This window comes from Denticeps clupeoides, unplaced genomic scaffold (genome assembly GCF_900700375.1).
Source record: "Denticeps clupeoides unplaced genomic scaffold, fDenClu1.1, whole genome shotgun sequence".
Classification (NCBI taxonomy): domain Eukaryota; kingdom Metazoa; phylum Chordata; class Actinopteri; order Clupeiformes; family Denticipitidae; genus Denticeps; species Denticeps clupeoides.
The window spans coordinates 27,604-47,086 of record NW_021629839.1 but is presented as its reverse complement, the minus strand read 5'-3'; the positions used below and the strand labels follow the sequence as shown (position 1 = coordinate 47,086).

The 19,483-nt window shown below is 40.2% G+C and overlaps 36 non-coding genes across 36 annotated transcripts; 19 read left to right on the top strand and 17 right to left on the bottom strand.

Annotated features, from left to right (window-relative positions):
• The first annotated feature begins 50 nt into the window (after positions 1–50).
• LOC114775599 (U6 spliceosomal RNA) lies at positions 51–157 on the top strand. The gene has a single exon (XR_003745096.1). It is a non-coding gene; the product is annotated as a U6 spliceosomal RNA (small nuclear RNA).
• A 419-nt stretch (positions 158–576) lies between these two features.
• On the bottom strand, positions 577–736 carry LOC114775672 (U1 spliceosomal RNA). Its single transcript, XR_003745167.1, has one exon. It is a non-coding gene; the product is annotated as a U1 spliceosomal RNA (small nuclear RNA).
• Positions 737–1,106: 370 nt separating this feature from the next.
• LOC114775598 (U6 spliceosomal RNA) lies at positions 1,107–1,213 on the top strand. The gene has a single exon (XR_003745095.1). It is a non-coding gene; the product is annotated as a U6 spliceosomal RNA (small nuclear RNA).
• Positions 1,214–1,637: 424 nt separating this feature from the next.
• On the bottom strand, positions 1,638–1,796 carry LOC114775705 (U1 spliceosomal RNA). Its single transcript, XR_003745198.1, has one exon. It is a non-coding gene; the product is annotated as a U1 spliceosomal RNA (small nuclear RNA).
• Positions 1,797–2,166: 370 nt separating this feature from the next.
• On the top strand, positions 2,167–2,273 carry LOC114775620 (U6 spliceosomal RNA). Its single transcript, XR_003745117.1, has one exon. It is a non-coding gene; the product is annotated as a U6 spliceosomal RNA (small nuclear RNA).
• A 419-nt stretch (positions 2,274–2,692) lies between these two features.
• Positions 2,693–2,852, bottom strand: LOC114775671 (U1 spliceosomal RNA). Its single transcript, XR_003745166.1, has one exon. It is a non-coding gene; the product is annotated as a U1 spliceosomal RNA (small nuclear RNA).
• Positions 2,853–3,221: 369 nt separating this feature from the next.
• LOC114775619 (U6 spliceosomal RNA) lies at positions 3,222–3,328 on the top strand. The gene has a single exon (XR_003745116.1). It is a non-coding gene; the product is annotated as a U6 spliceosomal RNA (small nuclear RNA).
• A 429-nt stretch (positions 3,329–3,757) lies between these two features.
• On the bottom strand, positions 3,758–3,917 carry LOC114775682 (U1 spliceosomal RNA). Its single transcript, XR_003745176.1, has one exon. It is a non-coding gene; the product is annotated as a U1 spliceosomal RNA (small nuclear RNA).
• A 370-nt stretch (positions 3,918–4,287) lies between these two features.
• Positions 4,288–4,394, top strand: LOC114775618 (U6 spliceosomal RNA). The gene has a single exon (XR_003745115.1). It is a non-coding gene; the product is annotated as a U6 spliceosomal RNA (small nuclear RNA).
• A 421-nt stretch (positions 4,395–4,815) lies between these two features.
• LOC114775681 (U1 spliceosomal RNA) lies at positions 4,816–4,975 on the bottom strand. Its single transcript, XR_003745175.1, has one exon. It is a non-coding gene; the product is annotated as a U1 spliceosomal RNA (small nuclear RNA).
• Positions 4,976–5,346: 371 nt separating this feature from the next.
• LOC114775597 (U6 spliceosomal RNA) lies at positions 5,347–5,453 on the top strand. The gene has a single exon (XR_003745094.1). It is a non-coding gene; the product is annotated as a U6 spliceosomal RNA (small nuclear RNA).
• Positions 5,454–5,874: 421 nt separating this feature from the next.
• On the bottom strand, positions 5,875–6,034 carry LOC114775670 (U1 spliceosomal RNA). Its single transcript, XR_003745165.1, has one exon. It is a non-coding gene; the product is annotated as a U1 spliceosomal RNA (small nuclear RNA).
• Positions 6,035–6,404: 370 nt separating this feature from the next.
• LOC114775596 (U6 spliceosomal RNA) lies at positions 6,405–6,511 on the top strand. The gene has a single exon (XR_003745093.1). It is a non-coding gene; the product is annotated as a U6 spliceosomal RNA (small nuclear RNA).
• Positions 6,512–6,931: 420 nt separating this feature from the next.
• Positions 6,932–7,091, bottom strand: LOC114775576 (U1 spliceosomal RNA). The gene has a single exon (XR_003745075.1). It is a non-coding gene; the product is annotated as a U1 spliceosomal RNA (small nuclear RNA).
• A 369-nt stretch (positions 7,092–7,460) lies between these two features.
• LOC114775616 (U6 spliceosomal RNA) lies at positions 7,461–7,567 on the top strand. Its single transcript, XR_003745113.1, has one exon. It is a non-coding gene; the product is annotated as a U6 spliceosomal RNA (small nuclear RNA).
• A 421-nt stretch (positions 7,568–7,988) lies between these two features.
• Positions 7,989–8,148, bottom strand: LOC114775662 (U1 spliceosomal RNA). The gene has a single exon (XR_003745158.1). It is a non-coding gene; the product is annotated as a U1 spliceosomal RNA (small nuclear RNA).
• Positions 8,149–8,519: 371 nt separating this feature from the next.
• LOC114775593 (U6 spliceosomal RNA) lies at positions 8,520–8,626 on the top strand. The gene has a single exon (XR_003745091.1). It is a non-coding gene; the product is annotated as a U6 spliceosomal RNA (small nuclear RNA).
• Positions 8,627–9,043: 417 nt separating this feature from the next.
• LOC114775650 (U1 spliceosomal RNA) lies at positions 9,044–9,207 on the bottom strand. Its single transcript, XR_003745147.1, has one exon. It is a non-coding gene; the product is annotated as a U1 spliceosomal RNA (small nuclear RNA).
• A 371-nt stretch (positions 9,208–9,578) lies between these two features.
• LOC114775592 (U6 spliceosomal RNA) lies at positions 9,579–9,685 on the top strand. Its single transcript, XR_003745090.1, has one exon. It is a non-coding gene; the product is annotated as a U6 spliceosomal RNA (small nuclear RNA).
• Positions 9,686–10,092: 407 nt separating this feature from the next.
• Positions 10,093–10,256, bottom strand: LOC114775639 (U1 spliceosomal RNA). Its single transcript, XR_003745136.1, has one exon. It is a non-coding gene; the product is annotated as a U1 spliceosomal RNA (small nuclear RNA).
• Positions 10,257–10,629: 373 nt separating this feature from the next.
• LOC114775635 (U6 spliceosomal RNA) lies at positions 10,630–10,736 on the top strand. The gene has a single exon (XR_003745132.1). It is a non-coding gene; the product is annotated as a U6 spliceosomal RNA (small nuclear RNA).
• Positions 10,737–11,150: 414 nt separating this feature from the next.
• Positions 11,151–11,310, bottom strand: LOC114775680 (U1 spliceosomal RNA). The gene has a single exon (XR_003745174.1). It is a non-coding gene; the product is annotated as a U1 spliceosomal RNA (small nuclear RNA).
• Positions 11,311–11,679: 369 nt separating this feature from the next.
• On the top strand, positions 11,680–11,786 carry LOC114775591 (U6 spliceosomal RNA). The gene has a single exon (XR_003745089.1). It is a non-coding gene; the product is annotated as a U6 spliceosomal RNA (small nuclear RNA).
• Positions 11,787–12,205: 419 nt separating this feature from the next.
• LOC114775678 (U1 spliceosomal RNA) lies at positions 12,206–12,365 on the bottom strand. Its single transcript, XR_003745172.1, has one exon. It is a non-coding gene; the product is annotated as a U1 spliceosomal RNA (small nuclear RNA).
• Positions 12,366–12,732: 367 nt separating this feature from the next.
• Positions 12,733–12,839, top strand: LOC114775590 (U6 spliceosomal RNA). Its single transcript, XR_003745088.1, has one exon. It is a non-coding gene; the product is annotated as a U6 spliceosomal RNA (small nuclear RNA).
• Positions 12,840–13,782: 943 nt separating this feature from the next.
• Positions 13,783–13,889, top strand: LOC114775633 (U6 spliceosomal RNA). The gene has a single exon (XR_003745130.1). It is a non-coding gene; the product is annotated as a U6 spliceosomal RNA (small nuclear RNA).
• A 423-nt stretch (positions 13,890–14,312) lies between these two features.
• Positions 14,313–14,472, bottom strand: LOC114775676 (U1 spliceosomal RNA). Its single transcript, XR_003745171.1, has one exon. It is a non-coding gene; the product is annotated as a U1 spliceosomal RNA (small nuclear RNA).
• Positions 14,473–14,844: 372 nt separating this feature from the next.
• Positions 14,845–14,950, top strand: LOC114775582 (U6 spliceosomal RNA). The gene has a single exon (XR_003745080.1). It is a non-coding gene; the product is annotated as a U6 spliceosomal RNA (small nuclear RNA).
• A 425-nt stretch (positions 14,951–15,375) lies between these two features.
• Positions 15,376–15,535, bottom strand: LOC114775695 (U1 spliceosomal RNA). The gene has a single exon (XR_003745188.1). It is a non-coding gene; the product is annotated as a U1 spliceosomal RNA (small nuclear RNA).
• A 368-nt stretch (positions 15,536–15,903) lies between these two features.
• On the top strand, positions 15,904–16,010 carry LOC114775615 (U6 spliceosomal RNA). The gene has a single exon (XR_003745112.1). It is a non-coding gene; the product is annotated as a U6 spliceosomal RNA (small nuclear RNA).
• A 424-nt stretch (positions 16,011–16,434) lies between these two features.
• Positions 16,435–16,594, bottom strand: LOC114775580 (U1 spliceosomal RNA). The gene has a single exon (XR_003745078.1). It is a non-coding gene; the product is annotated as a U1 spliceosomal RNA (small nuclear RNA).
• A 371-nt stretch (positions 16,595–16,965) lies between these two features.
• Positions 16,966–17,072, top strand: LOC114775614 (U6 spliceosomal RNA). The gene has a single exon (XR_003745111.1). It is a non-coding gene; the product is annotated as a U6 spliceosomal RNA (small nuclear RNA).
• A 419-nt stretch (positions 17,073–17,491) lies between these two features.
• On the bottom strand, positions 17,492–17,650 carry LOC114775696 (U1 spliceosomal RNA). The gene has a single exon (XR_003745189.1). It is a non-coding gene; the product is annotated as a U1 spliceosomal RNA (small nuclear RNA).
• Positions 17,651–18,025: 375 nt separating this feature from the next.
• LOC114775626 (U6 spliceosomal RNA) lies at positions 18,026–18,132 on the top strand. The gene has a single exon (XR_003745123.1). It is a non-coding gene; the product is annotated as a U6 spliceosomal RNA (small nuclear RNA).
• A 421-nt stretch (positions 18,133–18,553) lies between these two features.
• On the bottom strand, positions 18,554–18,715 carry LOC114775697 (U1 spliceosomal RNA). The gene has a single exon (XR_003745190.1). It is a non-coding gene; the product is annotated as a U1 spliceosomal RNA (small nuclear RNA).
• A 372-nt stretch (positions 18,716–19,087) lies between these two features.
• Positions 19,088–19,194, top strand: LOC114775613 (U6 spliceosomal RNA). The gene has a single exon (XR_003745110.1). It is a non-coding gene; the product is annotated as a U6 spliceosomal RNA (small nuclear RNA).
• The last annotated feature ends 289 nt before the right edge of the window (positions 19,195–19,483 follow it).

The window sequence follows — 19,483 nt, the reverse complement described above, 5'->3', positions numbered from 1 at the left end:
GAACAATGATATGGTCAGTATTATAAGTGGCAGCTGAGAAGCTTGTTGATGTGCTTGCTACGGCTGCACATATACTAAAATTGGATCGATACAGAGAAGATTAGCATGGCCCCTGCGAAAGGATGACACGCAAATCCGTGAAGCGTTCCATATTTTGTTCTTTTTTAATTAGACAAAGAGTCACTTGGGACTAGGAAGATGTTGTACCAAGATTAGCATGGAACTTGTAAAGGATGACACACAAATCAGTGAAGTGCTCCATATTTTCAACTTTTTTTGATTGACAAATAGGAACTAGGGTTCCTTGGGAAAAGGGAGATGCTGTGCCAAATTCCAAATGTTTAGGTTTTTATTTTTCAAAGCAAACACACAGGATGAACTACCATAAGAAGATCAGAAACATGTCCAACTGCAATCTGGTGTCAATGTATTAATGAAGTTGCTCATGTAGTGGACAATCTCAATCATTTGGTATGATAAGAAGAACTGAAGCTGCTGTACATTTCTTTAGCTGACTCTAGGCCTGACTCTACACAGACAATTGTGTTTGTGGTTTAGTTGTGAACAACATGCTTGTGAGAGGGTAAACGCAGTCTGTCGCTATCAGGAATGATGCAGTCTAGATGCCCACATATGGGGACTTTGTAGGAGTCAGCACTAGCAAAATGCAGAGGTACAACCTCAGTCTGGGAAGACCACATATTTGAGAATGAAATTTCCCCTTCCAAAAAAGCATGAACTATAATGAAATGGCAGAAGATGGCTGCCAGTACCTTAACAGAGACCCAGACAGTGACATCACCACGTGGAATAAACACACTGCCTGGAACCACGCCCCTTTCCTGCATTGACCTGCCCACTTTGTGATGTTCCCATGACTCTTGACACCAATCAAATTATTCATCTTTCTTTGCTACACAAACTGACCACACTTTAATCATGCACCTCCACAAGTTACCAGCCTCTTGGAAAATGCAATTAGGGTAACTAAGCATTTGCTCTCCAAATATTTTATCACATTTTTACACAATACTCCATACAAGGTCTTGGTGAGCAGAACAATGATATGGTCAGTATTATAAGTGGCAGCTGAGAAGCTTGTTGATGTGCTTGCTACGGCTGCACATATACTAAAATTGGATCGATACAGAGAAGATTAGCATGGCCCCTGCGAAAGGATGACACGCAAATCCGTGAAGCGTTCCATATTTTGTTCTTTTTTAATTAGACAAAGAGTCACTTGGGACTAGGAAGATGTTGTACCAAGATTAGCATGGAACTTGTAAAGGGATGACACACAAATCAGTGAAGTGCTCCATATTTTCAACTTTTTTTGATTGACAAATAGGAACTAGGGTTCCTTAGGAAAAGGGAGATGCTGTGCCAAATTCCAAATGTTTTTTTTTTTTTTATTTTTCAAAGCAAAAATACACAGGGATGAACTCCATAAGAAGATCTGAAACATTTTCAACTGCATCTGGTGTCAATGTATTAATGAAGTTGCTCATGTAGTGGACAATCTCAATCATTTGGTAAGATTAGAAGATCTGAAGCTGCTGTACATTTCTTTAGCTGACTCTAGGACTGACTCTACACAGACAATTGTGTTTGTGGTTTAGTTGTGAACAACATGCTTGTGAGAGGGTAAACGCAGTCTGTCGCTATCAGGAATGATGCAGTCTAGATGCCCACATATGGGGACTTTGTAGGAGTCAGCACTAGCAAAATGCAGAGGTACAACCTCAGTCTGGGAAGACCACATATTTGAGAATGAAATTTCCCCTTCCAAAAAGCATGAACTATAATGAAATGGCAGAAGATTGCTGCCAGTACCTTAACAGAGACCCAGACAGTGACATCACCACGTGGAATAAACACACTGCCTGGAACCACGCCCCTTTCCTGCATTGACCTGCCCACTTTGTGATGTTCCTATGACTCTTGACACCAATCAAATTATTCTTCTTTCTTTGCTACACAAACTGACCATACTTTAATCATGCACCTCCACAAGTTACCAGCCTCTTGGAAAATGCAATTAGGGTAACTAAGCATTTGCTCTCCAAATATTTTATCACATTTTTACACAATACTCCATACAAGGTCTTGGTGAGCAGAACAATGATATGGTCAGTATTATAAGTGGCAGCTGAGAAGCTTGTTGATGTGCTTGCTACGGCTGCACATATACTAAAATTGGATCGATACAGAGAAGATTAGCATGGCCCCTGCGAAAGGATGACACGCAAATCCGTGAAGCGTTCCATATTTTGTTCTTTTTTAATTAGACAAAGAGTCACTTGGGACTAGGAAGATGTTGTACCAAGATTAGCATGGAACTTGCAAAAGGATGACACACAAATCAGTGAAGTGCTCCATATTTTCAACTTTTTTGATTGACAAATAGGAACTAGGGTTCCTTAGGAAAAGGGAGATGCTGTGCCAAATTCCAAATGTTTAGTTTTTTTATTTTCAAAGCAAACACACAAGGATGAAGACTCATAAGAAGATCAGAAACATTTCCAACTGCATCTGGTGTCAATGTATTAATGAAGTTGCTCATGTAGTGGACAATCTCAATCATTTGGTAAGATTAGAAGAACTGAAGCTGCTGTACATTTCTTTAGCTGACTCTAGGACTGACTCTACACAGACAATTGTGTTTGTGGTTTAGTTGTGAACAAAATGCTTGTGAGAGGGTAAACGCAGTCTGTCGCTATCAGGAATGATGCAGTCTAGATGCCCACATATGGGGACTTTGTAGGAGTCAGCACTAGCAAAATGCAGAGGTACAACCTCAGTCTGGGAAGACCACATATTTGAGAATGAAATTTCCCCTTCCAAAAAAGCATGAACTATAATGAAATGGCAGAAGATGGCTGCCAGTACCTTAACAGAGACCCAGACAGTGACATCACCACGTGGAATAAACACACTGCCTGGAACCACGCCCCTTTCCTGCATTGACCTGCCCACTTTGTGATGTTCCCATGACTCTTGACACCAATCAAATTATTCTTCTTTCTTTGCTACACAAACTGACCACACTTTAATCATGCACCTCCACAAGTTACCAGCCTCTTGGAAAATGCAATTAGGGTAACTAAGCATTTGCTCTCCAAATATTTTATCACATTTTACACAATACTCCATACAAGGTCTTGGTGAGCAGAACAATGATATGGTCAGTATTATAAGTGGCAGCTGAGAAGCTTGTTGATGTGCTTGCTACGGCTGCACATATACTAAAATTGGATCGATACAGAGAAGATTAGCATGGCCCCTGCGAAAGGATGACACGCAAATCCGTGAAGCGTTCCATATTTTGTTCTTTTTTAATTAGACAAAAGAGTCACTTGGGACTAGGAAGATGTTGTACCAAGATTAGCATGGAACTTGCAAAAGGATGACACACAAATCAGTGAAGTGCTCCATATTTTCAAAATTTTTTTGATTGACAAATAGGAACTAGGGTTCCTTAGGAAAAGGGAGATGCTGTGCCAAATTCCAAATGTTTAGTTTTTTTTTTTTTTTTTTCAAAGCAAAAACACACAGGGATAAAGACCATAAGAAGATCAGAAACATTTCCAACTGCATCTGGTATCAATGTATTGATGAAGTTGCTCATGTAGTGGACAATCTCAATCATTTGGTATGATAAGAAGAACTGAAGCTGCTGTACATTTCTTTAGCTGACTCTAGGCCTGACTCTACACAGACAATTGTGTTTGTGGTTTAGTTTTGAACAACATGCTTGTGAGAGGGTAAACGCAGTCTGCCGCTATCAGGAATGATGCAGTCTAGATGCCCACATATGGGGACTTTGTAGGAGTCAGCACTAGCAAAATGCAGAGGTACAACCTCAGTCTGGGAAGACCACATATTTGAGAATGAAATTTCCCCTTCCAAAAAAGCATGAACTATAATGAAATGGCAGAAGATGGCTGCCAGTACCTTAACAGAGACCCAGACAGTGACATCACCACGTGGAATAAACACACTGCCTGGAACCACGCCCCTTTCCTGCATTGACCTGCCCACTTTGTGATGTTCCTATGACTCTTGACACCAATCAAATTATTCTTCTTACTTTGCTACACAAACTAAACATACTTTAATCATGCAGCTCCACAAGTTACCAGCCTCTTGGAAAATGCAATTAGGGTAACTAAGCATTTGCTCTCCAAATATTTTATCACATTTTTACACAATACTCCATACAAGGTCTTGGTGAGCAGAACAATGATATGGTCAGTATTATAAGTGGCAGCTGAGAAGCTTGTTGATGTGCTTGCTACGGCTGCACATATACTAAAATTGGATCGATACAGAGAAGATTAGCATGGCCCCTGCGAAAGGATGACACGCAAATCCGTGAAGCGTTCCATATTTTGTTCTTTTTTAATTAGACAAAGAGTCACTTGGGACTAGGAAGATGTTGTACCAAGATTAGCATGGAACTTGCAAAAGGATGACACACAAATCAGTGAAGTGCTCCATATTTTCAACTTTTTTTGATTGACAAATAGGAACTAGGGTTCCTTAGGAAAAGGGAGATGCTGTGCCAAATTCCAATTGTTCAGTTTTTTTTTTTTTCAAAGCAAACACACAAAAAGGAACTCCATAAGAAGATCAGAAACATTTTCCAACTGCATCTGGTGTCAATGTATTAATGAAGTTGCTCATGTAGTGGACAATCTCAATCATTTGGTAAGATTAGAAGATCTGAAGCTGCTGTACATTTCTTTAGCTGACTCTAGGCCTGACTCTACACAGACAATTGTGTTTGTGGTTTAGTTGTGAACAACATGCTTGTGAGAGGGTAAACGCAGTCTGCCGCTATCAGGAATGATGCAGTCTAGATGCCCACATATGGGGACTTTGTAGGAGTCAGCACTAGCAAAATGCAGAGGTACAACCTCAGTCTGGGAAGACCACATATTTGAGAATGAAATTTCCCCTTCCAAAAAAGCATGAACTATAATGAAATGGCAGAAGATTGCTGCCAGTACCTTAACAGAGACCCAGACAGTGACATCACCACGTGGAATAAACACACTGCCTGGAACCACGCCCCTTTCCTGCATTGACCTGCCCACTTTGTGATGTTCCCATGACTCTTGACACCAATCAAATTATTCTTCTTTACTTTGCTACACAATCTAACAATACTTTAATCATGCACCTCCACAAGTTACCAGCCTCTTGGAAAATGCATTTAGGGTAACTAAGCATTTGCTCTCCAAATATTTTATCAAATTTTTACACAATACTCCATACAAGGTCTTGGTGAGCAGAACAATGATATGGTCAGTATTATAAGTGGCAGCTGAGAAGCTGGTTGATGTGCTTGCTACGGCTGCACATATACTAAAATTGGATCGATACAGAGAAGATTAGCATGGCCCCTGCGAAAGGATGACACGCAAATCCGTGAAGCGTTCCATATTTTGTTCATTTTTAATTAGACAAAGAGTCACTTGGGTCTAGGAAGATGTTGTACCAAGATTAGCATGGAACTTGCAAAAGGATGACACACAAATCAGTGAAGTGCTCCATATTTTCAACTTTTTTTGATTGACAAATAGGAACTAGGGTTCCTTAGGAAAAGGGAGATGCTGTGCCAAATTCCAAATGTTTAGTTTTTTTTTTTTTTCAAAGCAAAAACACAAGAATGAACTCCATAAGAAGATCTGAAACATTTTCAACTGCATCTGGTGTCAATGTATTAATGAAGTTGCTCATGTAGTGGACAATCTCAATCATTTGGTAAGATAAGAAGATCTGAAGCTGCTGTACATTTCTTTAGCTGACTCTAGGACTGACTCTATGCAGACAATTGTGTTTGTGGTTTAGTTGTGAACAACATGCTTGTGAGAGGGTAAACGCAGTCTGTCGCTATCAGGAATGATGCAGTCTAGATGCCCACATATGGGGACTTTGTAGGAGTCAGCACTAGCAAAATGCAGAGGTACAACCTCAGTCTGGGAAGACCACATATTTGAGAATGAAATTTCCCCTTCCAAAAAAGCATGAACTATAATGAAATGGCAGAAGATTGCTGCCAGTACCTTAACAGAGACCCAGACAGTGACATCACCACGTGGAATAAACACACTGCCTGGAACCACGCCCCTTTCCTGCATTGACCTGCCCACTTTGTGATGTTCCATGACTCTTGACACCAATCAAATTATTCTTCTTTCTTTTCTACACAAACTGACCACCACTTTAATCATGCACCTCCACAAGTTACCAGCCTCTTGGAAAATGCAATTAGGGTAACTAAGCATTTGCTCTCTAAATATTTTATCAAATTTTTACACAATACTCCATACAAGGTCTTGGTGAGCAGAACAATGATATGGTCAGTATTATAAGTGGCAGCTGAGAAGCTGGTTGATGTGCTTGCTACGGCTGCACATATACTAAAATTGGATCGATACAGAGAAGATTAGCATGGCCCCTGCGAAAGGATGACACGCAAATCCGTGAAGCGTTCCATATTTTGTTCTTTTTTAATTAGACAAAGAGTCACTTGGGACTAGGAAGATGTTGTACCAAGATTAGCATGGAACTTGTAAAAGGATGACACACAAATCAGTGAAGTGCTCCATATTTTCAACTTTTTTTGATTGACAAATAGGAACTAGGGTTCCTTAGGAAAAGGGAGATGCTGTGCCAAATTCCAAATGTTAGTTTTTTTTTTTTTCAAAGCAAACACACAAGAATGAACTCCATAAGAAGATCAGAAACATTTCCAACTGCATCTGGTGTCAATGTATTAATGAAGTTGCTCATGTAGTGGACAATCTCAATCATTTGGTAAGATAAGAAGAACTGAAGCTGCTGTACATTTCTTTAGCTGACTCTAGGACTGACTCTACAGCAGACAATTGTGTTTGTGGTTTAGTTGTGAACAACATGCTTGTGAGAGGGTAAACGCAGTCTGTCGCTATCAGGAATGATGCAGTCTAGATGCCCACATATGGGGACTTTGTAGGAGTCAGCACTAGCAAAATGCAGAGGTACAACCTCAGTCTGGGAAGACCACATATTTGAGAATGAAATTTCCCCTGCCAAAAAAGCATGAACTATAATGAAATGGCAGAAGATGGCTGCCAGTACCTTAACAGAGACCCAGACAGTGACATCACCACGTGGAATAAACACACTGCCTGGAACCACGCCCCTTTCCTGCATTGACCTGCCCACTTTGTGATGTTCCCATGACTCTTGACACCAATCAAATTATTCATCTTTCTTTGCTACACAAACTGACCACTACTTTAATCATGCACCTCTACAAGTTACCAGCCTCTTGAAAATGCAATTAGGGTAACTAAGCATTTGCTCTCCAATATTTTATCACATTTTTACACAATACTCCATACAAGGTCTTGGTGAGCAGAACAATGATATGGTCAGTATTATAAGTGGCAGCTGAGAAGCTTGTTGATGTGCTTGCTACGGCTGCACATATACTAAAATTGGATCGATACAGAGAAGATTAGCATGGCCCCTGCGAAAGGATGACACGCAAATCCGTGAAGCGTTCCATATTTTGTTCTTTTTTAATTAGACAAAGAGTCACTTGGGACTAGGAAGATGTTGTACCAAGATTAGCATGGAACTTGCAAAAAAGATGACACACAAATCAGTGAAGTGCTCCATATTTTCAACTTTTTTTGATTGACAAATAGGAACTAGGGTTCCTTAGGAAAAGGGAGATGCTGTGCCAAATTCCAAATGTTTAGTTTTTTTTTTTTTCAAAGCAAAAACACAAGAATGAACTCCATAAGAAGATCAGAAACATTTCCAACTGCATCTGGTGTCAATGTATTAATGAAGTTGCTCATGTAGTGGACAATCTCAATCATTTGGTAAGATTAGAAGATCTGAAGCTGCTGTACATTTCTTTAGCTGACTCTAGGACTGACTCTACGCAGACAATTGTGTTTGTGGTTTAGTTGTGAACAAAATGCTTGTGAGAGTGTAAACGCAGTCTGTCGCTATCAGGAATGATGCAGTCTAGATGCCCACATATGGGGACTTTGTAGGAGTCAGCACTAGCAAAATGCAGAGGTACAACCTCAGTCTGGGAAGACCACATATTTGAGAATGAAATTTCCCCTTCCAAAAAAGCATGAACTATAATGAAATGGCAGAAGATTGCTGCCAGTACCTTAACAGAGACCCAGACAGTGACATCACCACGTGGAATAAACACACTGCCTGGAACCACGCCCCTTTCCTGCATTGACCTGCCCACTTTGTGATGTTCCTATGACTCTTGACACCAATCAAATTATTCTTCTTACTTTGCTACACAAACTAACAATACTTTAATCATGCACCTCCACAAGTTACCAGCCTCTTGGAAAATGCAATTAGGGTAACTAAGCATTTGCTCTCCAAATATTTTATCACATTTTTACACAATACTCCATACAAGGTCTTGGTGAGCAGAACAATGATATGGTCAGTATTATAAGTGGCAGCTGAGAAGCTTGGTTGATGTGCTTGCTACGGCTGCACATATACTAAAATTGGATCGATACAGAGAAGATTAGCATGGCCCCTGCGAAAGGATGACACGCAAATCCGTGAAGCGTTCCATATTTTGTTCTTTTTTAATTAGACAAAGAGTCACTTGGGACTAGGAAGATGTTGTACCAAGATTAGCATGGAACTTGTAAAAGGATGACACACAAATCAGTGAAGTGCTCCATATTTTCAACTTTTTTTGATTGACAAATAGGAACTAGGGTTCCTTAGGAAAAGGGAGATGCTGTGCCAAATTCCAAATGTTTAGTTTTTTTTTTTTTCAAAGCAAAAACACAAGGGATAAAGACCATAAGAAGATCAGAAACATTTCCAACTGCATCTGGTGTCAATGTATTAATGAAGTTGCTCATGTAGTGGACAATCTCAATCATTTGGTATGATAAGAAGAACTGAAGCTGCTGTACATTTCTTTAGCTGACTCTAGGACTGACTCTACACAGACAATTGTGTTTGTGGTTTAGTTTTGAACAACATGCTTGTAAGAGGGTAAACGCAGTCTGCCGCTATCAGGAATGATGCAGTCTAGATGCCCACATATGGGGACTTTGTAGGAGTCAGCACTAGCAAAATGCAGAGGTACAACCTCAGTCTGGGAAGACCACATATTTGAGAATGAAATTTCCCCTTCCAAAAAAGCATGAACTATAATGAAATGGCAGAAGATGGCTGCCAGTACCTTAACAGAGACCCAGACAGTGACATCACCACGTGGAATAAACACACTGCCTGGAACCACGCCCCTTTCCTGCATTGACCTGCCCACTTTGTGATGTTCCTATGACTCTTGACACCAATCAAATTATTCTTCTTACTTTGCTACACAAACTGACCACTACTTTAATCATGCACCTCCACATGTTACCAGCCTCTTGGAAAATGCAATTAGGGTAACTAAGCATTTGCTCTCCAAATATTTTATCACATTTTTACACAATACTCCATACAAGGTCTTGGTGAGCAGAACAATGATATGGTCAGTATTATAAGTGGCAGCTGAGAAGCTTGTTGATGTGCTTGCTACGGCTGCACATATACTAAAATTGGATCGATACAGAGAAGATTAGCATGGCCCCTGCGAAAGGATGACACGCAAATCCGTGAAGCGTTCCATATTTTGTTCTTTTTTAATTAGACAAAGAGTCACTTGGGACTAGGAAGATGTTGTACCAAGATTAGCATGGAACTTGTAAAAGGATGACACACAAATCAGTGAAGTGCTCCATATTTCAACTTTTTTTGATTGACAAATAGGAACTAGGGTTCCTTAGGAAAAGGGAGATGCTGTGCAAAATTCCAAATGTTTATTTTCAAAGCAAACACACAGGGATAAAGACTCCATAAGAAGATCAGAAACTTTTCCAACTGCAACTGGTGTCAATGTATTAATGAAGTTGCTCATGTAGTGGACAATCTCAATCATTTGGTAAGATAAGAAGAACTGAAGCTGCTGTACATTTCTTTAGCTGACTCTAGGCCTGACTCTACACAGACAATTGTGTTTGTGGTTTAGTTGTGAACAACATGCTTGTAAGAGGGTAAACGCAGTCTGCCGCTATCAGGAATGATGCAGTCTAGATGCCCACATATGGGGACTTTGTAGGAGTCAGCACTAGCAAAATGCAGAGGTACAACCTCAGTCTGGGAAGACCACATATTTGAGAATGAAATTTCCCCTTCCAAAAAAGCATGAACTATAATGAAATGGCAGAAGATGGCTGCCAGTACCTTAACAGAGACCCAGACAGTGACATCACCACGTGGAATAAACACACTGCCTGGAACCACGCCCCTTTCCTGCATTGACCTGCCCACTTTGTGATGTTCCCTATGACTCTTGACACCAATCAAATTATTCTTCTTACTTTGCTACACAAACTAGACCACTACTTTAATCATGCACCTCCACAAGTTACCAGCCTCTTGGAAAATGCAATTAGGGTAACTAAGCATTTGCTCTCTCAAATATTTTATCACATTTTTACACAATACTCCATACAAGGTCTTGGTGAGCAGAACAATGATATGGTCAGTATTATAAGTGGCAGCTGAGAAGCTGTTGATGTGCTTGCTACGGCTGCACATATACTAAAATTGGATCGATACAGAGAAGATTAGCATGGCCCCTGCGAAAGGATGACACGCAAATCCGTGAAGCGTTCCATTTTTCGTTCTTTTTTAATTAGACAAAGAGTCACTTGGGACTAGGAAGATGTTTGTACCAAGATTAGCATGGAACTTGCAAAGGATGACACACAAATCAGTGAAGTGCTCCATATTTTCAACTTTTTTTGATTGACAAATAGGAACTAGGGTTCCTTAGGAAAAGGGAGATGCTGTGCAAATTTCAAATGTTTATTTTATTTTCAAAGCAAACACACAGGGATAAAGACCATAAGAAGATCAGAAACATGTCCAACTGCAACTGGTGTCAATGTATTAATGAAGTTGCTCATGTAGTGGACAATCTCAATCATTTGGTAAGATTAGAAGAACTGAAGCTGCTGTACATTTCTTTAGCTGACTCTAGGCCTGACTCTACACAGACAATTGTGTTTGTGGTTTAGTTGTGAACAACATGCTTGTGAGAGGGTAAACGCAGTCTGCCGCTATCAGGAATGATGCAGTCTAGATGCCCACATATGGGGACTTTGTAGGAGTCAGCACTAGCAAAATGCAGAGGTACAACCTCAGTCTGGGAAGACCACATATTTGAGAATGAAATTTCCCCTTCCAAAAAAGCATGAACTATAATGAAATGGCAGAAGATGGCTGCCAGTACCTTAACAGAGACCCAGACAGTGACATCACCACGTGGAATAAACAAACTGCCTGGAACCACGCCCCTTTCCTGCATTGACCTGCCCACTTGTGATGTTCCTATGACTCTTGACACCAATCAAATTATTCTTCTTTCTTTGCTACACAAACTGACCACACTTTAATCATGCACCTCCACAAGTTACCAGCCTCTTGGAAAATGCAATTAGGGTAACTAAGCATTTGCTCTCCAAATATTTTATCACATTTTTACACAATACTCCATACAAGGTCTTGGTGAGCAGAACAATGATATGGTCAGTATTATAAGTGGCAGCTGAGAAGCTGGTTGATGTGCTTGCTACGGCTGCACATATACTAAAATTGGATCGATACAGAGAAGATTAGCATGGCCCCTGCGAAAGGATGACACGCAAATCCGTGAAGCGTTCCATATTTTGTTCTTTTTTAATTAGACAAAGAGTCACTTGGGACTAGGAAGATGTTGTACCAAGATTAGCATGGAACTTGCAAAAGGATGACACACAAATCAGTGAAGTGCTCCATATTTTCAACTTTTTTTGATTGACAAATAGGAACTAGGGTTCCTTAGGAAAAGGGAGATGCTGTGCCAAATTCCAAATGTTCAGTTTTTTTTATTTTCAAAGCAAACACACAAGGATGAACTCCATAAGAAGATCAGAAACATGTCCAACTGCATCTGGTGTCAATATATTAATGAAGTTGCTCATGTAGTGGACAATCTCAATCATTTGGTATGATAAGAAGATCTGAAGCTGCTGTACATTTCTTTAGCTGACTCTAGGACTGACTCTACACAGACAATTGTGTTGTGGTTTAGTTTTGAACAACATGCTTGTGAGAGGGTAAACGCAGTCTGCCGCTATCAGGAATGATGCAGTCTAGATGCCCACATATGGGGACTTTGTAGGAGTCAGCACTAGCAAAATGCAGAGGTACAACCTCAGTCTGGGAAGACCACATATTTGAGAATGAAATTTCCCCTTCCAAAAAAGCATGAACTATAATGAAATGGCAGAAGATGCTGCCAGTAGCTTAACAGAGACCAGACAGTGACATCACCACGTGGAATAAAACACACTGCCTGGAACCACGCCCCTTTCCTGCATTGACCTGCCCACTTTGTGATGTTCCATGACTCTTGACACCAATCAAATTATTCTTCTTACTTTGCTACACAACTGACCACACTTTAATCATGCACCTCCACAAGTTACCAGCCTCATGGAAATTGCAATTAGGGTAACTAAGCATTTGCTCTCCAAATATTTTATCACATTTTTACACAATACTCCATACAAGGTCTTGGTGAGCAGAACAATGATATGGTCAGTATTATAAGTGGCAGCCGAGAAGCTTGTTGATGTGCTTGCTACGGCTGCACATATACTAAAATTGGATCGATACAGAGAAGATTAGCATGGCCCCTGCGAAAGGATGACACGCAAATCCGTGAAGCGTTCCATATTTTGTTCTTTTTTAATTAGACAAAGAGTCACTTGGGACTAGGAAGATGTTGTACCAAGATTAGCATGGAACTTGCAAAAGGATGACACACAAATCAGTGAAGTGCTCCATATTTTCAACTTTTTTTGATTGACAAATAGGAACTAGGGTTCCTTAGGAAAAGGGAGATGCTGTGACAAATTCCAAATGTTTCTTTTATTTCAAAGCAAACACACAGCGATAAAGACCACAAGAAGATCAGAAACATATCCAACTGCAACTGGTGTCAAGGTATTAATGAAGTTGCTCATGTAGTGGACAATCTCAATCATTTGGTATGATAAGGAGAACTGAAGCTGCTGTACATTTCTTTAGCTGACTCTAGGCCTGACTCTACACAGACAATTGTGTTTGTGGTTTAGTTTTGAACAACATGCTTGTGAGAGGGTAAACGAAGTCTGTCGCTATCAGGAATGATGCAGTCTAGATGCCCACATATGGGGACTTTGTAGGAGTCAGCACTAGCAAAATGCAGAGGTACAACCTCAGTCTGGGAAGACCACATATTGAGAATGAAATTTCCCCTTCCAAAAAGCAATGAACTATAATGAAATGGCAGAAGATTGCTGCCAGTACCTTAACAGAGACCCAGACAGTGACATCACCACGTGGAATAAACACACTGCCTGGAACCACGCCCCTTTCCTGCATTGACCTGCCCACTTTGTGATGTTCCCATGACTCTTGACACCAATCAAATTATTCTTCTTTCTTTGCTACACAAACTGACCACACTTTAATCATGCACCTCCACAAGTTACCAGCCTCTTGGAAAATGCAATTAGGGTAACTAAGCATTTGCTCTCTAAATATTTTATCAAATTTTTACACAATACTCCATACAAGGTCTTGGTGAGCAGAACAATGATATGGTCAGTATTATAAGTGGCAGCTGAGACGCTTTTTGATGTGCTTGCTACACCTGCACATATACTAAAATTGGATCGATACAGAGAAGATTAGCATGGCCCCTGCGAAAGGATGACACGCAAATCCGTGAAGCGTTCCATATTTTGTTCTTTTTTAATTAGACAAAGAGTCACTTGGTACTAGGAAGATGTTGTACCAAGATTAGCATGGAACTTGTAAAGGGATGACACACAAATCAGTGAAGTGCTCCATATTTTCAACTTCTTTTGATTGACAAATAGGAACTAGGGTTCCTTAGGAAAAGGGAGATGCTGTGCCAAATTCCAAATGTTTCAGTTTTTTTTTTTTTTTCAAAGCAAACACACAAGAATGAACTCCATAAGAAGATCAGAAACATTTCCAACTGCATCTGGTGTCAATGTATTAATGAAGTTGCTCATGTAGTGGACAATCTCAATCATTTGGTATGATAAGAAGAACTGAAGCTGCTGTACATTTCTTTAGCTGACTCTAGGCCTGACTCTACACAGACAATTGTGTTTGTGGTTTAGTTGTGAACAACATGCTTGTGAGAGGGTAAACGCAGTCTGCCGCTATCAGGAATGATGCAGTCTAGATGCCCACATATGGGGACTTTGTAGGAGTCAGCACTAGCAAAATGCAGAGGTACAACCTCAGTCTGGGAAGACCACATATTTGAGAATGAAATTTCCCCTTCCAAAAAAGCATGAACTATAATGAAATGGCAGAAGATTGCTGCCAGTACCTCTAACAGAGACCCAGACAGTGACATCACCACGTGGAATAAACACACTTGCCTGGAACCACGCCCCTTTCCTGGCATTGACCTGCCCACTTTGTGATGTTCCCATGACTCTTGACACCAATCAAATTATTCTTCTTACTTTGCTACACAAACTGACCACACTTTAATCATGCACCTCCACAAGTTACCAGCCTCTTGGAAAATGCAATTAGGGTAACTAAGCATTTGCTCTCCAAATATTTTATCACATTTTTACACAATACTCCATACAAGGTCTTGGTGAGCAGAACAATGATATGGTCAGTATTATAAGTGGCAGCTGAGAAGCTGTTGATGTGCTTGCTACGCTGCACATATCCTAAAATTGGATCGATACAGAGAAGATTAGCATGGCCCCTGCGAAAGGATGACACGCAAATCCGTGAAGCGTTCCATATTTTGTTCTTTTTTAATTAGAAAAAGAGTCACTTGGGACTAGGAAGATGTTTGTACCAAGATTAGCATGGAACTTGCAAAAGGATGACACACAAATCAGTGAAGTGCTCCATATTTTCAACTTTTTTTTGATTGACAAATAGGAACTAGGGTTCCTTGGGAAAAGGGAGATGCTGTGCCAAATTCCAATGTTCAGTTTTTTTTTTTTTTTCAAAGCAAAAACACAAGGGAATGAAACCATAAGAAGATCAGAAACATTCCAACTGCAATCTGGTGTCAATGTATTAATGAAGTTGCTCATGTAGTGGACAATCTCAATCATTTGGTAATGATAAGAAGAACTGAAGCTGCTGTACATTTCTTTAGCTGACTCTAGGACTGACTCTACACAGACAATTGTGTTTGTGGTTTAGTTGTGAACAACATGCTTGTAGAGGGGTAACGCAGTCTGTCCGCTATCAGGAATGATGCAGTCTAGATGCCCACATATGGGGACTTTGTAGGAGTCAGCACTAGCAAAATGCAGAGGTACAACCTCAGTCTGGGAAGACCACATATTTGAGAATGAAATTTCCCCTTCCAAAAAAGCATGAACTATAATGAAATGGCAGAAGATGGCTGCCAGTACCTTAACAGAGACCCAGACAGTGACATCACCACGTGGAATAAACACACTGCCTGGAACCACGCCCCTTTCCTGCATTGACCTGCCCACTTTGTGATGTTCCATGACTCTTGACACCAATCAAATTATTCATCTTTCTTTGCTACACAAACTGACCACACTTTAATCATGCACCTCCACAAGTTACCAGCCTCTTGCAAAATGCAATTAGGGTAACTAAGCATTTGCTCTCCAATATTTTATCACACTTTTACACAATACTCCATACAAGGTCTTGGTGAGCAGAACAATGATATGGTCAGTATTATAAGTGGCAGCCGAGAAGCTTGTTGATGTGCTTGCTACGGCTGCACATATACTAAAATTGGATCGATACAGAGAAGATTAGCATGGCCCCTGCGAAAGGATGACACGCAAATCCGTGAAGCGTTCCATATTTTGTTCATTTTTAATTAGACAAAGAGTCACTTGGTACTAGGAAGATGTTGTACAAAGATTAGCATGGAACTTGGTAAGGATGACACACAAATCAGTGAAGTGCTCCATATTTTCAACTTTTTTTGATTGACAAATAGGAACTAGGGTTCCTTAGGAAAAGGGAGATGCTGTGCCAAATTCCAAATGTTCAGTTTTTTTGTTTTTTTTTTCAAAGCAAACACACAGGGATAAAGACCATAAGAAGATCAGAAACATTTCCAACTGCATCTGGTGTCAATGTATTGATGAAGTTGCTCATGTAGTGGACAATCTCAATCATTTGGTAAGATAAGAAGAACTGAAGCTGCTGTACATTTCTTTAGCTGACTCTAGGACGTACTCTACACAGACAATTGTGTTTGTGGTTTAGTTGTGAACAACATGCTTGTGAGAGGGTAAACGCAGTCTGCCGCTATCAGGAATGATGCAGTCTAGATGCCCACATATGGGGACTTTGTAGGAGTCAGCACTAGCAAAATGCAGAGGTCCCACCTCAGTCTGGGAAGACCACATATTTGAGAATGAAATTTCCCCTTCCAAAAAAGCATGAACTATAATGAAATGGCAGAAGATGGCTGCCAGTACCTTAACAGAGACCCAGACAGTGACATCACCACGTGGAATAAACAACACTGCCTGGACCACGCCCCTTTCCTGCATTGACCTGCCCACTTCATGATGTTCCTATGACTCTTGACACCAATCAAATTATTCTTCTTACTTTGCTACACAAACTGACCACACTTTAATCATGCACCTCCACAAGTTACCAGCCTCTTGGAAAATACCATTAGGGTAACTAAGCATTTGCTCTCCAAATATTTTATCACATTTTTACACAATACTCCATACAAGGTCTTGGTGAGCAGAACAATGATTTGGTCAGTATTATAAGTGGGCAGCTGAGAAGCTTGTTGATGTGCTTGCTACGGCTGCACATATACTAAAATTGGATCGATACAGAGAAGATTAGCATGGCCCCTGCGAAAGGATGACACGCAAATCCGTGAAGCGTTCCATATTTTGTTCTTTTTTAATTAGACAAAGAGTCACTTGGGACTAGGAAGATGTTGTACCAAGATTAGCATGGAACTTGCAAAAGGATGACACACAAATCAGTGAAGTGCTCCATATTTTCAACTTTTTTTGATTGACAAATAGGAACTAGGGTTCCTTTAATAAAAGGGAGTTGCTGTGCCAAATTCTAAATGTTTATTTTATTTTCAAAGCAAACACACAGGGATGAACTCCATAAGAAGATCAGAAACATTTCCAACTGCAACTGGTGTCAATGTATTAATGAAGTTGCTCATGTAGTGGACAATCTCAATCATTTGGGATGATAAGAAGATACTGAAGCTGCTGTACATTTCTTTAGCTGACTCTAGGACTGACTCTACGCAGACAATTGTGTTTGTGGTTTAGTTGTTGAACAAAATGCTTGTAAGAGGGTAACGCAGTCTGTCCGCTATCAGGAATGATGCAGTCTAGATGCCCACATATGGGGACTTTGTAGGAGTCAGCACTAGCAAAATGCAGAGGTACAACCTCAGTCTGGGAAGACCACATATTTGAGAATGAAATTTCCCCTTCCAAAAAAGCATGAACTATAATGAAATGGCAGAAGATGGCTGCCAGTACCTTAACAGAGACCCAGACAGTGACATCACCACGTGGAATAAACACACTGCCTGGAACCACGCCCCCTTTCCTGCATTGACCTGCCCACTTTGATGATGTTCCTCATGACTCTTGACACCAATCAAATTATTCTTCTTACTTTGCTACACAAACTAAGAATACTTTAATCATGCACCTCCACAAGTTACCAGCCTCTTGGAAAATGCAATTAGGGTAACTAAGCATTTGCTCTCTAAATATTTTATCAAATTTTTACACAATACTCCATACAAGGTCTTGGTGAGCAGAACAATGATTATGGTCAGTATTATAAGTGGCAGCTGAGAAGCTGTGTTGATGTGCTTGCTACGGCTGCACATATACTAAAATTGGATCGATACAGAGAAGATTAGCATGGCCCCTGCGAAAGGATGACACGCAAATCTGTGAAGCGTTCCATATTTTGTTCATTTTTAATTAGACAAAGAGTCACTTGGGTACTAGGAAGATGTTTGTACCAAGATTAGCATGGAACTTGTAAAAGGATGACACACAAATCAGTGAAGTGCTCCATATTTTCAACTTTTTTTGATTGACAAATAGGAACTAGGGTTCCTTAGGAAAAGGGAGATGCTGTGCCAAATTCCAAATGTTTGTTTTTTTTTTTTTTCAAAGCAAAAACACAAGAATGAACTCCATAAGAAGATCAGAAACATTTCCAACTGCATCTGGTGTCAATGTATTAATGAAGTTGCTCATGTAGCGGACAATCTCAATCATTTGGTAATGATAGAAGACTGAAGCTGCTGTACATTTCTTTAGCTGACTCTAGGCCTGACTCTACACAGACAATTGTGTTTGTGGTTTAGTTGTGAACACAATGCTTGTGAGAGGTGTAAACGCAGTCTGTCGCTATCAGGAATGATGCAGTCTAGATGCCCACATATGGGGACTTTGTAGGAGTCAGCACTAGCAAAATGCAGAGGTACAACCTCAGTCTGGGAAGACCACATATTTGAGAATGAAATTTTCCCCTTCCAAAAAAGCATGAACTATAATGAAATGGCAGAAGATTGCTGCCAGTACCTTAACAGAGACCCAGACAGTGACATCACCACGGTGGAATAAACAAACTGCCTGGAACCACGCCCCTTTCCTGCATTGACCTGCCCACTTATGTGATGTTCCTATGACTCTTGACACCAATCAAATTATTCTTCTTACTTTGCTACACAAACTGACCACACTTTAATCATGCACCTCCACAAGTTACCAGCCTCTTGGAAAATGCAATTAGGGTAACTAAGCATTTGCTCTCCAAATATTTGATCACATTTTTACACAATACTCCATACAAGGTCTTGGTGAGCAGAACAATGATATGGTCAGTATTATAAGTGGCAGCTGAGAAGCTGGCTGATGTGCTTGCTACGGCTGCACATATACTAAAATTGGATCGATACAGAGAAGATTAGCATGGCCCCTGCGAAAGGATGACACGCAAATCCGTGAAGCGTTCCATATTTTGTTCTTTTTAATTAGACAAAGAGTCACTTGGGACTAGGAAGATGTATGTACCAAGATAGCATGGAACTTGCAAAAGGATGACGACAACAATCAGTGAAGTGCTCCATATTTTCACACTTTTTTGATTGACAAATAGGAACTAGGGTTCCTTAGGAAAAGGGAGTTGCTGTGCCAATTTCTAAATGTTTATTTATTTTCAAAAGCAAACACACAGGAATAAAGACCATAAGAAGATCAGAAACTTTTCCAAATGCAACTGGTGTCATATATAATAAAGTTGCTCATGTAGT